We start from the raw sequence: 17,123 nt of genomic DNA, 5'->3' as shown, positions 1-17,123 counted from the left end.
CTGGCCAAGCTCCTGGCTGGCCCTGGGCCACAGGTGGGCACTGCCTGGAGGCCAAGGCCGCCCTCTTGTGGTGGTGGGGGACTCTGCAACCGGTGACTCTGACAGCACGTAAACCTGCTCCCTATCCCCAAGGGGAGTGTGAGTACCCGTCTCTGGGCCCCTTTGATGCCCCCTGCAGGTGCGGGGCGGGCAGCCAGCCAGGGCAGGGAGGAAGCAGGTCACCAGACGTTCTGACCGATGTCTTCCCTGGGAGACAAGCCTGTGAGGGTTGGCACCACGTCCGTCTGGCTCACCCCACGCGGTGGTTGGGACACAGCAGGCACTCGGGAGCTACCTGTTGAATGAATGAAAGGCCAGCTGGGAGGAGCCTCTAGTTATGAGCGCAGCTCTCCCTCCGCTTCCCCATCTGAACTTGGGGCTGGATGCTTTCCGAGGGGCTCCTAGGCCCGGCAGGGCCACCCGGGAAAGGGCAGGAGAGGGGTCCAGGCCGCACCCGGCCTTCTCCAGGTCACTTCATCCACAAGACGTTCTCAGACGCCTCCTTCCTCCCCACCTGGGGCCCCCCTGCACGCTGCACTTCCGGTTCTCCACGCAAGTCCCCGCCTCCCTGGCCAAGGCCACCTCCCAGGACGGCCACTTCATACTTGCCCGTGCTCATGCCAACCCTGTGCCAGGAGCACTGCTCTGCACCTACTGACACACAGAAAGATGGTCAGGAAGTGGCAGTGCTGGTGCCCCCACACTGTGCTCTGTGCTCCTCTGTGGTTCCTTCTAGGCTGTTCTTTGGGGGGCCTGCCTTCTTATGGGTTGTTTGTTGGATCTCTCCCGTGGGGGATGGCTTCCTCATGTGGTCTGTGATGCTTGGAGACTCGGAAGCTCATCTCCAGGGGAACTTGGTTTTCCTGCGGACAGACTCAGCCTCCTGTCCCCCCCTCCCCCCCCACCTCTGCTTGGAGAGTGGTTTTGCACTTGCGCCAGGAGCCTCAGTGGTTGCATCAGGCACGGGTCTGGGTGTGTGTGTGGGGCTGTTAGGTTCATCTCTCGGCTCAGGACGACCTGTGCCAGCGAGCAGGACAGCGTAGATGTCAGAGCTGCATGTGCACGGGCTGGGGTTTCCTTCCTAGGGGCCCTGCCCCACGCAGCGCTCCTTGTGGCTTCCTTCGGCGGGTAAGTGTCGTCTCCTTGCGACGGAGGGGAGTTATTTTAACCCCAACGCCGCCTCTCACGTCTTTGCCTCGGAGGCTGTCGTAACCCCACACGCCAGTGTGGTCTGAACCCACATCCTGGCCTCGTCTCTCTGGGTCGCTGTGGCCACAGCCTGGGCGCTCGGTGCCCCTTCCTCTCCAGCGTCTAGGATGGTCCTCCCTTTGGTGAGAGCTCAGCTGTGCGTGTTGTAAAGCAGCCGTGGGTTTCATGGCTGGAGCCCGTCCCTGCTGCCCGCCCCCCGCTGCCCGTCCATTTCCGTACTGGCCGCGCTCCCCCCGCAGGGCCTTTGCACAGGCCCAGAATGTTTTCTCTCCCCCCTCCCCCCATTTGATTCCTCCTCAGGGCAAGCCTCCCTCCCCTCCGCCCAATGAGGTCAGATCCCTTCTCCAGGCTCTCAAACCACAGCCCGGTGCCCTCTCTGTTCAGGCGCCCTCAGGTGTCAGTTCTGGGATTACCTGGGAAGCACCCAGCTTCCTAAGGCAGAGCCGTGCCGGTTGGATCTGGGCTGCACCCTGCCCTGGGCTCTGAGCTGCACCCGGCCCCTTGCCCAGGGCGGAAGCATCGCTGCTGCATGAACAGCCTCACACAGAAGCAGCAGCGCCGCCTTGTGGAGGTCGGCCAGGCAGCAGGTCCTGAGCTAAGCTTTGTCTTATTTATTTTTTTTTTTTTAAATATATTTTATTGATTTTTTACAGAGAGGAAAGGAGAGGGATAGAGAGCCAGAAACATCAATGAGAGAGACACATTGATCAGCCGCCTCCTGCATGCCCCCCACTGGGGATGCGCCCGCAACCAAGGTACATGCCCTTGACCGGAATCGAACCCGGGACCCTCGAGTCCACAGGCCGACGCTCTATCCACTGAGCCAAACCGGCTCTGGCATAAGCTTTGTCTTATTTCATCTTCACAAGCAGCTACCAGGCAGGCACTGTTGTTGTCTCCATTGTGCGAATGAAGAAGCGAGGCACCGAGAGCTCAGTGGGGGCACCCTCACCCGACCCTGAGAGGTGAGCAGGGCGAGGGATGGCTTCAGTCGCACAGCTGAGAAAACCAAGGGCCGGAGGGGGCAAGAGTCATGCCCAGGTCACAGGGAGAGGAGAGGCAGGGTGGGCCCAGGGCTCAAGCCTCAGAGCTGCCCGGGCTGCTTCCTCTTTCCCCCGCCCTGGCCACTCCGAGTTGGCTTCGTCCCTCCACTCTCCCCGGGGGCAGTGGCCACCGTTCTGACGGGTCCCTGTCCTAGCCATGGGTCGCCCCCATCCCATGTCCCCCACAGCTTTCCCATGACGTTCTCACCCACTGGACCCAGGTACCCGTCCACAGCCTCCGGAGCCTCAGATGTGCTGTCAGACCAGGCTGTCACGGTCCGATCTTCTGCGAGGATATCATTTCTCACCCACGCTCAGCCAGGCAACATTTTGTGGCTCATATTTAAAATATATATATATATATATATATATATATATATATATATATATATATATATATATATATATATTTATTGACTCCAGAGAGGAGGGGAGAGGGAGAGAGGTATAGAAGCATCAATGGTGAGAGAGAAGCATTGATCAGCTGCCTCCTGCACGCCCCGGACTGGGGATCGAGCCCACAACCCATGCATGTGCCCTGACCAGGAATCGAACCTCAACCTCCTGGTTCATAGGTCAATGCTCAACCACTGAGACATGCCAGCTGGGCTCAATATTTCTTTTTTCTTTTCTTTTCATCTTTCTTTCTTTCTTTTCATCTTTCTTTCTTTCTTTCTTTCTTCTTCTTCTTCTTCTTCTTCTTCTTCTTCTTCTTCTTCTTCTTCTTCTTCTTCTTCTTCTTCTTCTTCTTCTTTTTTTGCTGGCTGCTTCTCATTTATTTTCCACTTGGTGCAAGGCACATGGGTGTGGGGTGTCAGGCAGGCTTGCGTGTGGCTTGGGTAGTAAAAAGTGGGGCTCTCTCAACTTCCTTTTTGGTGTGTTGCTGTTTTGATATAAAAGAACCCAGCTGCTTCTGCTTGCTGCAGCCGGCCTGGTCTAGCGAGGTGGGGTGAGGAGAGGGAAGGGGATGGAGGAGGGCGGGAGGGGCTCAAGGAGCCTAGCGCCTCTGGAAGGCTGGTGGCTGGTGGTGGCCACTCAGGATGGGGGCCCAGCGTTGACTTTGCCAGGCTGGCCGCCAGGCTGCTTCCTCGTGGCTTCCCGAGCCAGGTCACAGGTGGTCATGCTGCTGGAGGCCTGGGGAGACTCCGAGAGCTCTGGGGACTCTGACACTGTGGCCATGAATGGAGAGCGGACTTCCCCCCAAAAAGAAGCTTGCCCACCAGTGATCCGGGTCGGCTTTGGGGAGACCCGGGTGGTGGAGGATGGCCACCCCAGGGTACTCGGCACTCCCACAGGAGCTGGTGCTGGAAGTGGAGCCCAGACGGCACTGCTATGGCCATGAGGGAGCCGCTGGAGGGGATGCTGCCATGCTCTCTCTGTGGACTGGTGGGAACCTCGGCGGCGACCCCTCGCAGACCTTGGACCTCTGCGTGAGATCATGGTGGTGGGAACGAGGGGGGTGGGGTGGGGGGAGCGCTAGGCCAGGGAGCCCATTTGCAGAGGAGACCGCGGGAGGCCACACCACGCCCAAGATGCGCGGATTCAATATTTCTTAATAGTGAAAACCAAAGACAAACGTAATGCAAGGAGAACAGAGGAAAGTGCAAAGAAAAAACCCGCCGTCTCTCGGAACCACGGTTCACGTGTCATAACTAAGAGATTACACTCCTGCGCTGTTAACCAGACTCCAAACTTTATTTAAATGTCACCAGTTTCCCACTGACTTATTTATTTATTTATTTATTTTGGCCCCAGGATCCAGGATAGCACATTGCATTTAGCCTTTTGAAATGCTCTGAAGTTTTTGGATTCTTTCATTGGCTTCCTTTTCGTTATCTAGGAATCCGAACAGTTCGGAGGACCTAAGAAACACCTGTGACCCCCTCCCGCGATGTCCTGCGTGGTCCCCCTCCCCTGGCTTCCAGAACCCCCTTGTTCCTGGCTTCTGAGGCCCTCCCTTCTTGCTCTGAGCCTGGCCGTGGAGGTAAACACTGTGTGTAGGACGCTGCCTGCAGGCAGTGGTACCTGGCCTCCAGGGGCAGGAGAGAGCCGGGGAGGTGTCCTGGGCCAGGGAAGAACGCTTAGGAGCTGAGCAGCAGAACCCAGAGAGGCTGAGCAGAGGGGCTCTTGGGGTGAAGTTGCTGCAGAGCAGGCCAGGAGGTAGGTTGAGACTGTGTCGTAGACGCTCAAAGGCCAGAAGGAGGCAGTAGCAGCTACAGAAGGCCCTGGGATGGGGTGGGAGGAGATGCCATCCTTGGCGCTGGTATGGGATGGCTGGATTGGGGGCGGGCATTAAATTGAGCCCCTACTGAAATGGCAGAGGGTGGGAGTGGCCCTCGGGGTCAGCTGGGCCCACCCCTTCACTGCAGAGAGGGAGCCCCAGAGGATGCAAACCAGGAGGACACTTGGTCAAGGTCACGTGCCACATTCATAAGAGTCAATAGTTTCTACGCCTTCAGCACTTTAAAAAAAATTAATTTCAGAGAGGAAGGGAGAGAGAGAGATAGAAACATCAATGATGAGAGAGACACATCGATTGGTTGCCTCCTGCACATGCTCTGACCAGGGCTGGGGATCGAGCCTGCAGCCTAGGTATGTGCCCTTGACCAGAATTGAACCTGGGACCCTTCAGTCTGCAGGCCGATGCTCTATCCACTGAGCCAAGCCGGCCAGGGCTACACCTCCAGCACTTTATATATATATTTCCCCACAAAAAGTATCTGCTGAGTTTTTACTCTGGGCCAGGACTCTCTGGTCCCTGACTTCATAAAGCTTAGCGTCTAGTGGGCAGAGGTGGACAATCATTAGCCACTCAGAGGACTACATAACCATGACCTTGACTGTGTCGGAGCCAGGAAGAAAAATGGGTGGGGTGGTCAGGGAAGGTGCATTCGCACCTCATGACTCACAACCAGGAAGCGATTTGGACATTACCTAGAGCTGGAGTCTCAAACCGGGGCATGCGTCAGAATCAGGCAGAGTGTCAGCAGATTCCTGGCCCACCCCTTCGAACCACATTACCTGCCGGGAGGGGCCCACACTTGGGGTAGCGCCGAGCTAGCGTGATTGGGCTCCCGGATGTCAAGATACGGTTAAACCCAACTGGCCCGGATGGCGGATGACGTCTGTGCTGGTTTGGCTTTGGAGGGGGAGGATGTGAGCAACTGGGAAAGTCCTGGTGGACACAGCTTTCAACCCACCAGGAGCAGGCTGTTGGGGATGTGGGTCAATAGAATCCAGAAGAGAAAGTGTCTCGTGACCCCACAGCCACAGGTGCTGGGGAACTTCCCAGGTTTCCAGAGGATCGATGTCTAGACCTGACCCCAGGGCTCCTTGGGGCCATTGCTTCCCACTCCGCACGAGAGGAGAGAAGAGGGTGGCTTTGTGCTTCGAGCGGCGCCTGGGAAACCATCGTCACTACCATCCCGGCCTCCTGTTCCAAGGAGAGGCTCTACCTGAGCCTCCGGGGTTCCGGGATGTGCCACAGAGACCGGAGCAGGTGGTTGGCTGAGCAGGTGGCTCCCTGGTCCCTCTGGTGTCGTGTCGGGTCCAGGCTTTGGCAGGGAAATGTGGCCCCTTCCCTCCAGGACTTAGGATCTGACCGCTGGGGACGCAAGACCCTACCTAGAGTCTTAATGAGGAGGGAGACGCAGCAGGAAGGAGGGAGGGAGGGCATGGCAGGAGGAAGGGACTGCCTGAGCAAAGGCCTGGCCCCTGAATGGCTGGTCTCAAAGGAGTGCTGAGAGGGTTTCTCTCTTTCTTTCTTAAAAAAAAATTTTTAATGGATTTTAGAAAGTGGGAGGGAGAGGGATAGAGAGATAGAAACATCAATGATGAGAGAGAATTATTGATCGGCTGCCTCCTGCATGCCACCTACTGGGGTTGCGGGCCAAGTTCTTATCTCCCTCTTTTTTAAATTTTATTTTTCATTTACAGTTGACATTCAATATTATTTTATACTAGAGGCCCGGTGCACACAATTCGTGTGTATGTCTTTTCAAGGCAATATCAGGATACACTGGCAGCTCTGAGCAGCTCCTTCCCCAAACAGAAACCTTCACCATCACATCGTGCAGACAGAGGGTGGACCCCAGCCCGGCCAGGACCCCAGCAGACCCCAGGTCTCCTTTCTACTCCAGGGGTGCAGAGACTTAGCTTCTGCAAGGTCCCCAAGCAGCATAGCAGCCAGGTCGGCCTGGGAGGGCGCTTACACAGCCCTGCACCAGCAGAGGGCGCCATGGAGTTCCAGCGCGGCCAGAACCTTCTCCTCCCTCCTGATTCCTCCATCCAATTCCAGAAGCTCTGACCTGGGCCCACCTCAAAAGAGGAGGAAATCCTCCCAGCCCGGATGGGGTCCAGGCCTCACGACCCAGGCCCTGCGGAAATCTGTTCCCCGGAGAAGGCTGGGTGGGTCCGAGAAAGGAGGCAGCTTGCATCTCATGGCGATGTGAGCCTTCCGGAAGGGGACACAAATATAAGGTCGACTCGCGGGCTTCCTGCACAGCTGCATCAGCCCCAGCTTGAGGTCATCAGATTCTCACCCCCTCTGCACAGATGGCAAAACTGAGGCTCCGGGAAATAAAGGCATTTGGCCAGTACGTTGGCAAGCAGGACTGGGAGCCAGGGTGTCTGACGCTGACGGTTGTGCTCAGGATGCTGCCTCGCCCCCACACCCCCACACCCCTGGCCTGGGAGGCAGTGGTCTGGGCGTGGAAGCTGGAGGTGCATGGAAGACCTTCCCAGCAGGCAGGCTTGTCCGCGGATGGATAGGGCCTCTGCAGGAGGAGGGAGCTCCCCGTCCCAGCACAGATGCAAAAAGCCAGGGAGGTTGCAATAAAGTTTTGAAAGGGTAGTTGGGCTAGTGGCCCGTTCAGGATTGCCACTGACCCCCCTCCTGGGGGAGCCATCTCACCTTCTTTCCCCTCCAGTCCCCTTTGTTCCATCTCTCTTCCTCATCTCTGCCTGTATCCTGGTGTGACTTGGGCAAGTTCCTTCACCATTCTCCTCTCTGGGCCTCAGCTTACGCATCTGCAAAGTGGGGTAATGCTTGCCCCTGCATTTGCAGGGTTATTTTGAGGATTGGATGAGATGAATTTGTAGAGCGTGTTTAGCACCGGTTAGAGGGCCAAGAACTCGGTCACCAAGACCCATCCTTGTCCCCCCCGCTTTCCTTGTAGAGAGCACCCCAGGACAGGACAGGTTCTCAGCCCCGCCTCCTGCACAGCCAGCATCTCCTCCCTCCCATCCTGTTCCACCCTCCAGGGAGAGTGGAACTCAGCCCAGGTCCGCCTGCAGCGACGGACCCCTCCCACATGCGCACCCGGGTGAGTCTGAAACCCAACAACCAATCCATCCGGCTGCCTGTCACTACTTGAGACAATTAAGCAGAGACAAGATCGAATCTTATATGAACGTTTATTCCAGCAGCATGGGAGAACCGCAGGTCATCCACAAAAATCTGCTCTTTCCCCCCCCCTGCCCCCCGCACCCCCACACCCCCGCACCCCCATAAGGCAGCTGCTTATACCGGGTAGAAGGACAAAGATTCCGTGGGAAAGTGGGAATTAAGGCATGGGAAAGTCGGCAAGGTATAAGGGCCACAGGTTACAGGCAATGCAGGCTCAGGGGTTATCAATTGCGGGCACCTCCGGGATCAGACTGTCTCAGCAACAAGGTTGCAAATCTTTCCCTAAATATAGGCAGTTCTTGGAAGAGGAGGCGGCCCGCATTCCAGGGGTTGTCTGTCTCCCAAGTCCCCAGCCTACCACTCGCAGCCAGGCTAGAATGTGCTTTCTCTATTCAGAACAGAGCCATCGCGGTGAACAGCATAACTAATATTTCTTATAATGACAGCTGCCCCCCACGATTCTATTTCTGCCCCTAACAAGTTAACCCTCACCCCCTGCCTCAGTTTCGCATTCACGACAGGGGCCTGCGCCCACCGCGTCCCTTGGGGGCAATCGCGGTCCTGCAAAAGATGCCAAAGGCGGGGAAGCTCAGAGGCAGAGCGAAGGCGCGCTGGCCCGCGCCCAGCCCGCGCCCCGGCGGGCACCCGCACCCCCACCCGCGCAGGGCTGGCATGTAGAATCCACGTGATTTCCTAGCAGTGGCCACGGCTCGGCTTGCGCGGCTCTGGGCGCCTACTTTCAGTTTCGTGCAGAGCGCGGAGGTGTGAGGAGCGCGCAGGGTGAGTGCGCTGCGGGGCTGCGGGCTCCTGGGAGGGGGCGCGTCGCACAGCAGATTCCGGTGCAAATGCCGAACAGAGTGGGGATGCGGGGATGCCAAGGGGCTCTGGAGCCGGAGGTCCTGGTGTCCATCGGGTGGATGGCAGGGTGGACGGGGCGGAGGGACTGATGACCGGATGGGCGGATGGGGCGCCAGTGGCTGGAGCGAGGCGCAGCCTGCTACCCGCGGAGTTTGGGGTTGAGTTGCGAGCCGCAGAGATAAACTGTCGAGGTCACCATCCGGGCTGCGCTCTCCTTCCAGCCCGTCCTCCCCCCCCTGGAAAGCACCTGTCACCGCTGGGGCTCCGACTTTCCACTGCTTGTTAATAACGAATTACAGGGCTCACGCTGCTCTTTACGCACAATGCAGACTTTTCAGCCGAAAGAGAATAAACTTTATGATGGACAAGCCCAAACGAATACAAAAGTGGAAGGAACAGAAATCGGTGGAACCATATGGACTTGCGGGGTCTGACAGAATGCAGCCCTATGTAACCACCGCCTTCCAACCACCACCAAGCCAGGCCAGCACAGTGTGTCTCCACCCCACCTCGTTCCTTATTTCTATATATTTGGGGTTTTTTTTTAGAGAGAGAGTGGAAGGGAGGGAGAGGGATGGAGAGGGAGAAACATCGATGTGAGAGAGAGACATCGATTGGTTGCAACCGAGGTACCCCGAGGCCCGTGCCCTTGACCAGAATTGAACCCAGGACCCTTCAGTCTGCAGGCCCACACTCTATCCACTGAGCCAGACTGGCTAGGGCATACACACTGCATTCTTTTCTTTTCTTTTTTTAAAATATATTTTCATTAATTTCAGAGAGGAAGGGAGAGGGAGAGAGAGCTAGAAACATCAATGATGAGAGGGAATCATTGATCAGCTGCCTCCTGCACGCCCCCTCGTGGGGATCAAGCCAGCAAACTGGGCGTGTGCCCTTGACCAGAATCGAACCTGGGATCCTTCAGTCCATAGGCTGACACTCTATACACTGAGCCAAACCAGCTAGGGCCACACTTCATTTTTTAAAAATTTCTTTATTGATTAAGGTATTACATATGTGTCCTTATCCCCCCATTACCCCCCTCCCCCGCCAGTCCCCCTGTTGTCTGTGTCCATTGGTTAGGCTTATATGCATGCATACAAGTCCTTTGGTTGATCTCTCCCCTTTACTCCAACCCTTCCCTACCTTCCCTCTGAGGTTTGACAGTCTGATCGATGCTTCTCTGTCTCTGGATCTGTTTTTGTTCATCAGTTTATGTTGTTCATTACATTCCATAAATGAGTGAGTTCATGTGATATTTATCTTTCTCTGACTGGCTTATTTCATTTAGCATAATGCTCTCCAGTTCCATCTATGCTGTTGCAAATGGTAAGAATTCCTTATTTTTTTTACCACAGTGTAGTATTCCATTGTGTAGATGTGCCACAGTTTTCTAATCCACTCAGCTGCTGATAGGCACTTAGGCTGTTTCCAGATCTTAGCTATGGTGAATTGTGCTGCTATGAACATAGGGGTGCATATATCCTTTCTGATTGGTGTTGCTGGTTTCTTGGGATATATTCCTAGAAGTGGGATCATTGGGTCAAATGGCAGTTCCATTTTTAGCTTTTTGAGCAAACTCCATACTGTTCTCCACAGTGGCTGCACCAGTCTGCATTCCCACCAGCAGTGCACGAGGGTTCCTTTTTCTCCGCATCCTCGCCAGCACTTGTCATTTGTTGATTTGTTGATTTTTTGATGATAGCCATTCTGACAGGTGTGAGATGGTACCGCATTGTCTTTTTGATTTGCATCTCTGGGATAATTAGTGACTTTGAGCATGTTTTCATATGTCTCTTGGCCTCCTTCTGTCTTCTTTCAAAAAGTATCTATTTAGGTCCTTTGCCCATTTTTTGATTGGGTTGTTTATCTTCCTTTTGTTAAGTTGTATGAATTCCCTGTAAATGTTGGAGATTAAACCCTTATCAGTGATAACATTGGCAAATATGTTCTCCCATGCAGTGGGCTTTCTTGTGTTGTTGATGGTTTCTTTTGCTGTGCAGAAGCTTTTTATTTTGATGTAGTCCCATTTGTTTATTTTCTCTTTGATTTCCATTGCCCTACGACCAATATCACACACTTCATTCTTAAACAAATGTTTGACAGATACCATAGCATTCCAACCGAAATAATTCAGAACGAGTTTAAAAAACACACTACACAAAACAATGCCACCAGCATACTTTAAACATTTTAACAATAACTCCTTAATGTCAAACTCTCCAGACTATTTCTAATGAACGTTTGAACCTCATAAGTAATAGGTGAATACACGGGGGTCCTTTTCTTACTTGCTTTGTGCGTTTCCATGTCACTTTTAGTCATTTTCCTCTCTGGGGAGAGAATTTGCTGGGGTGGCCATTTGGGGAGGCCCCCCTTCCCCTCCCCCCCCCCCAGCACCATTTTCATTCATTTTATAGGTTGGGTTTTTACTTTTCCTCTTTGAATGGTTGGGGGTTCTGCAGTCTTTTTTGAAAATATGTTTTTATTGATTTTAGAGAGGAAGGGAGGAGGGGAGAGAGAAACATCAATGATGAGAGAGAATCATCGATTGGCTGCCTCTGCACTCCCTCCACCAGGGATCGAGCCCACAACCCAGGCGTGTGCCCTGACAGGGAATCAAACCATGACCTCCTGCTTCATAGGTTGATGCTCAACCACTGAGCCAGATGGGTTCTGCAGTCTTAAGCAGCTGTTTGAAAACCAGCACTTCCCAGTCTCACAAACCTGGGCGTGGCAGGAGGTGGGGTGTACCCCCACTAATACCTTCAGATTTCCCTTCTAAGAAGCCATACGCCCAGAAAAGCACTAGACCGGGTCTCCCGCTGGAGAACAGAGGTGCAGTGAAGCCTTGATGTGAAGGTACATCCAGGTTCCCCATCCAACATGCCTTCCCCAAACCTGACTGATCTACAGCACCTCTGGCCAGGGATCGTGCCCACCTGGCTGGTCTCCACACGTGGCCCCAGCTCGACTGCCCGCATGGGAGGGAGGTAGACCGGGGCCTCCGCCCCTTGTATTTGCTGGTTACTGTGGACTAACTGCAGGCGTGCCTTGGGGATACTGAGGCCGCTTCCAGGCTACCGCAGTAAAGCGAACGTCTCAATAAAGCAAGTCACACACGGTTTTCGGTTTCCCAGTGCCTATAAAGTTATGTCTACACTATACCATAGTCTATTAAATGTGCAACAAGTATTATGTCTTTAAGAACAATGGACAGCCCAGCCGGTGTGGCTTAGGGGTTGAGCATCAACCCATGAACCAAGAGGTCCCTGGTTTGATTTCCTGTCAGGGCACATGCCCGGGTTTCAGGCTGAATCCCCAGTAGAGACATGCAGGAGGCAGCTGATCAATGTTTCTATCTCTCTAGCCCTCTCCCTTCGTCTCTCTAAAATACCAGTGAAAACATTAAAGAAAAACAACAAACAACCCAATGTACATACTTTTTTAAAAAAATATATTTTTTTATTGATTTTTTACAGAGAGGAAGGGAGAGGGATAGAGAGTTAGAAACATCGATGAGAGAGAAACATCAATCAGCTGCCTCCTGCACACTCCCTACTGGGTATGTGCCCGCAACCCAGGTACATGCCCTTGGTCAGAATCTAACCCGGGACCCCTGAGTCCGCAGGCCGACGCTCTATCCACTGAGCCAAACTGGCCAGGGCTCAATGTGCATACCTTAATTAAAAAGTACTCGATTGCTAAAAATGCTAACCATCATCTGAGCCCTCAGCAAGTCGTTAACTTTTGGCTGGTGGAGGGTCTTCCTTGCTGTTGATAACAATACAATATCTGTGAAGGGCAGTGAAAATGAAGCGCAATACAGTAACGCGTGCCTGTGTTTCATCTGTCAGGACCTCCCTTTCTCCTCTGTAAGATGGGGACGATAACATGTCCTTCAGAGCGTGTTTCATGGGTTGGACGAGATGAGAATGAGGTCTGCCCCGTGCACGGTCAGCCTTAGGCACTGCCTGAGCATGAGCTCGCGGTAAAGGCAGACAAGCAGAAGGCAGACGCCCCTCGCTCGGCCAGATGCAGAAGTGACTGTGCGCGCACGCCCCAACACACACTCCCTCTGAGGAGAATGCGCAATACTTCTTAGTGCGCCTCCTCCTGTCGGTTGTGGATTAAGCTTGTGTCCCTAAAAGAGTTACATTGAAGTCCTAACCCCTGGAACCTCGGAAAGTGACTTTATCTGGAAAGAGGTCTAGAGCAGATGTAATTAGCTGAGATGAGCTCATCCTGGGGTAGGTAGCTGGGCCCTTCATTCAGTATGGCTGGCGTCCTTATAAAAGAAGAGATGACTGTAAAGATAGACATCCAGGAAGGATGTGACACCAGAGGCAGAGATTGGAATAATGAGTCAACAGGTCAAGGAATTCCAAGAATTGTTGACCACCACCAGAAGCTGGGAGAGGCAAGGGAGGGTTCTTCCCTCGCACCTGTTCTTGTTTTTTTAATCCTCCTCTGAGGATATTTCTCCATTGATTTTTAGAGAGAGTGGCAGAGAGAGGGAAAGACAGAGAGAAATCTCGATGTGAGAGAAACACATCGATGGGTTGCCTCCTGAACACACCCCTACCAGGGCCGGGGCTGGGGAGGAGCCTGCAACCAAGGTACATGCCCTTGACCAGGAACCGAACCTGGGACCCTTCCGTCCACAGGCGGACGCTCTAGCCACTGAGCCAAACCAGCTAGGGCCCTGCTGACACCTTGATTTCAGACTCCTGGCCTCCAGAAAGGGAGGGAATACATTTCTGTCATTTTAATCCATCCAGATGATGGCCCCTTGTTACAGCTGTAGCAAAGCTAGGGCACCGGTTCACCCGCCCAGATCCTCTCCTGGGCCTTCCACACAGAGCTGTCCTAGTGACTGAGCACATCAACACAAATGCAAAGACTTTGTAAAAAAAAAAAAACTTTCTGTAGGTGTCCTGAGGATGTGGGCTACCGGTTTTCTTTACCGGATTTATTTTTTGAGTGTTGGCTAGTTGCCCAAAGTTTACCCTGGCTGAAACTCAGTCTGCAAGATATCACTGTCAGAAGCGTCTAGACCTGCCCAGAAGTTTTTACTGACAACAATTGCCAGAAACCACACATCGCAGCGGATTGAGAACAGGGTCCAGAGAACGGCAGTTCTGCAGCTTATTTTATACACTAGAATCAAAGGAGGAAACGTGAGGAGGGTTACATGATATCCACTGGTGGTCGATTAGGGAGGCGGGAGAAAGCAAAGGGGGAAGTTTCTGGGATGGCATAAAAGGTAAAACACGGACTTCTTTTACATGGGTGGCTACGGGATGGTTAATAGTTAACATTTGCACACATGGAGATGGGGCTCGGGGGACAGGAGAGCAATGACGTGTTGTGTGGCCTGTGCTCTGGTCCCTGGCTCTGAGGGTCCGGAAAAGGACATCACTTTGACATTGCAAAGGCATATTGTCTCGGATGCCTTTTGGTGTATGGGACGAGGTTCCAACCGCCCGAGCCACCCAGCCTGGGCTCTTTGCTTTTTAATAGCGACATAGTATTTCACTGTCTGGTGGGTCCAGACTTGATTGAATTATTGTTGTGTATTTCCGTTGTTTTCCGCCCTCTTGCTATTCTAAACAGTGCCGTAAAGAATGTCCTTGTTGCCCTGGCTGGTTTGGCTCAGTGGATAAAGCATCGGCCTGTGGACTGAAGGGTTCCGGGTTCGATTCTGGTCAAGGGCACATGCCCAGGTTGCTAGCTGGATCCCCGGTGGGAGGCATTCAGGAGGCAGCTGATCGGTGACGCTCTCTCATCATTGAAGTTTTGATCTCTCTCTCCCTCTCCCTTCCTCTCTGAAATCACTAAAATCAATCAAAATATATATTTTTAAAAAAGAATATCCTTGTTCAAGCATCACTTGTACGTATGTGAGAATACTTCTTTTTCTTGCCTAACTGCTCTGGCTAGAACTTCCGGTTCTCTGTTGAGTAGAAGTGGTGAGCGTAGGCTCCTTGCCTTGTTACTGTCCTCATCTTAGAGGCAGAGCTCTGAGTCTCTCACCATTGGGTATGTTTGCTGTGGGTTTTTCATATAAGGCTTTTCTTATGTGGAAGTAGTTTCCTTTTAGCTCTCGTTTGTTGGATTTTTTTTTTATTATCATGAAAGTGTGATGACTTTTGTCAAATGCTTTTTCTCTGCCTCGATTGAGATGATCGCGTAGTATTTCACCTTCATTTTGTTGATGTGACTTATTACATTGACCAATTTTCATATGTTGAAACATCTTTGCATTCCAGGAGTAAATTCCACTTGGTGGTATATATATATATATATATATATATATATATATATATATTTAATAGGCTGCTGATTTTATTTTATTAGTATATTGTTGAAGTTTTTTTTTATCATCGATGATCATACAGGATGTTGGTCTATAGTTTTCTTTTCTTGTAATGGCTTTGTCTGGTTTTGGTATCAGGGTAATGCTGGCCTCCTAGAGTGAGTTAGGAATTGTTCCTTCTCGGCGATTTTGGAACATTTTAAGAAGGGTTGGTATTAGTTCTGTTTTAAATGTTTGGTAGACTGTACCAGTGAAGCCATCAGGTGTTGGGCGTTTCTTTGTTGCTGATTCATCTCCTTACTAGTTGTAGGTCTATTGAGATCTTCTTTGTGATCTAGTGTTGGTGGGTTTTGTGTTTCTAGGATTTTGTCCATTTCATCTAGGTCAGTGGTCGGCAAACTCATCAGTCAACAGAGCCAAATATCAACAGTACAACGATTGAAATTTCTTTTGAGAGCCAAATTTTTTAAACTTAAACTATATAGGTAGGTACATTGTTATTAACTTAATGAGGGTTCTCCTAAGGCTTAGGAAGAGCCACGCCTAAGGGGCCAAAGAGCCGCATGTGGCTCGCGAGCCGCAGTTTGCCAACCACTGATCTAGGTTATTCAATTTGTTGGCTCACAATTGTTCATAGCACTCTCTTCGAATCCCTTTTTATTTCGGTAGAATCGATAGTAATGTCCCCACTTTTACTTCTGAGTTTAGTACTTTGAGTTTTCTCTCTTTTCTCTTAGCTTGTCTAACTAAAGGTTGGTCAGTTTCATTGATGTTTTGAAGAACCAACTTTTGGTTTCATTGATTTTTCTCTATTTTTTATATTCTCCATTTCATACACCTCTCGTCTTTATTTCCTTCCTTCAGTTAGCTTTGGATGTGTTTTTTAATGGCCACAATTTTGTAATTTTGCAGTTTTCTTTACGTTATTGGTTTCTAACTGTATCCTATGGTGATCAGAGAAGATACTTTGTATATCTATCTTTTAGGGTCTATTGAGACTTAATTTGTGGCCTCATATATGGTCTATCCTAGAAAAAGTCCCACGTGCACCTGGGAAGAAGATGCATGCGGTCACTGTTGGGGGAAATATGCCTGTTAGATCTGAGTGGTTTACTGCACCGTTTAAGTCCTCTCTTTCCTCACGTATCTTCTGTTTGGTTGTTCATCCATTATTGTGAGTCATTATTGAAGTCTCCAACTATTATTGTAAAACTGTCTATTTCTCCCTTCAATTTTGTCAGTTTTGGCTTCGTATATTTTGCTGGTCTGTCATTAGACTTATAAATGTCTATAACTGGTATATCTCCTTGCTGTATTGAGCCTTTTATTTTACCATAAAATACCCCTTGTCTCAGAAACCTTTTTGAGGTACACTGTGTTTTGTCTGATATTAGTATAGACACCCCTGTTTTCTTTTGGTTGTTATTTGCATGGAATATCTGTTTTCCATGCTTTTCTTTTCAGTATGTTCAAGAAACATACTGAAACCGGAAATGCTGGCATTCGTGCTACCTGTCACTACCAGAATCAATAAGTACAGACAAGGATTGAATTATAGACGCTTTATTCAGATGGCAGAGATCTGAAAAAATGGTGGGTTATGTACCCTAAAGATCTCATCTCCTCTCAACTGACCATTTTTATAAGGAGAAGAAACGTGTAGATAAAGAGTTTGGAATTCTGAAGAAAAGTAGGTAAGGGTTTGGAATTCAGGAAAAGGGCTTAATCAGATAAAAGCTGAAGTCCCTCGATTTGCCTTCGTAGCATCCGTTCATCTGCTGTCTAGTGATTCTTTTTTTAAAAAATATATTTTTATTGATTTCAGAGAGAGGAAGGGAGATTGAAATGATGAGAGAGAACCATTGATTGGCTGCCTCCTGCACGCCCCCTAGTGGGGATCGAGCCCACAACCCGGTCATGTGCCCTTGACTGGAGTTGAACCCTGGACCCTTCAGTCCACGGGCCAACGCTCTGTCCATTGAGCCAAACCGGACAGGGCTGTCCAGTGATTCTTTCTCCGCCTCCTGGGCATCAGACATTCTCTCCGTGGAGCGCAATGGCCCAGGAACCATCTTGATCTCTCGCAGTCCTCCTAGGGCACAAAGTCAACTGGTTTTTGTCTTTAAATCTCTGGAGTGTCTCCCGTGTGCAGCCACTTTCTCGTTTTCCCCGGAGGCGCAGTTGTTTTTGAGTGTCCTCTCTTTACTGTCTGGCTCCTGAAAGTGAAGGGGGAGTGAAGCGGGGAGCG

The 17,123-nt window shown here is 51.4% G+C and overlaps 1 protein-coding gene across 1 annotated transcript in view; it reads left to right on the top strand.

Moving 5' to 3' along the window:
- Window positions 1–17,123, top strand: part of NLRC5 (NLR family CARD domain containing 5) — an 82,592-nt gene that overhangs the window by 1,115 nt on the left and 64,354 nt on the right. The window lies entirely within an intron of this gene.

The sequence above is a fragment of the Myotis daubentonii genome, chromosome 15 (assembly GCF_963259705.1).
Source record: "Myotis daubentonii chromosome 15, mMyoDau2.1, whole genome shotgun sequence".
NCBI lineage: Eukaryota > Metazoa > Chordata > Mammalia > Chiroptera > Vespertilionidae > Myotis > Myotis daubentonii.
This window is presented reverse-complemented; position numbering and strand designations above follow the sequence as displayed.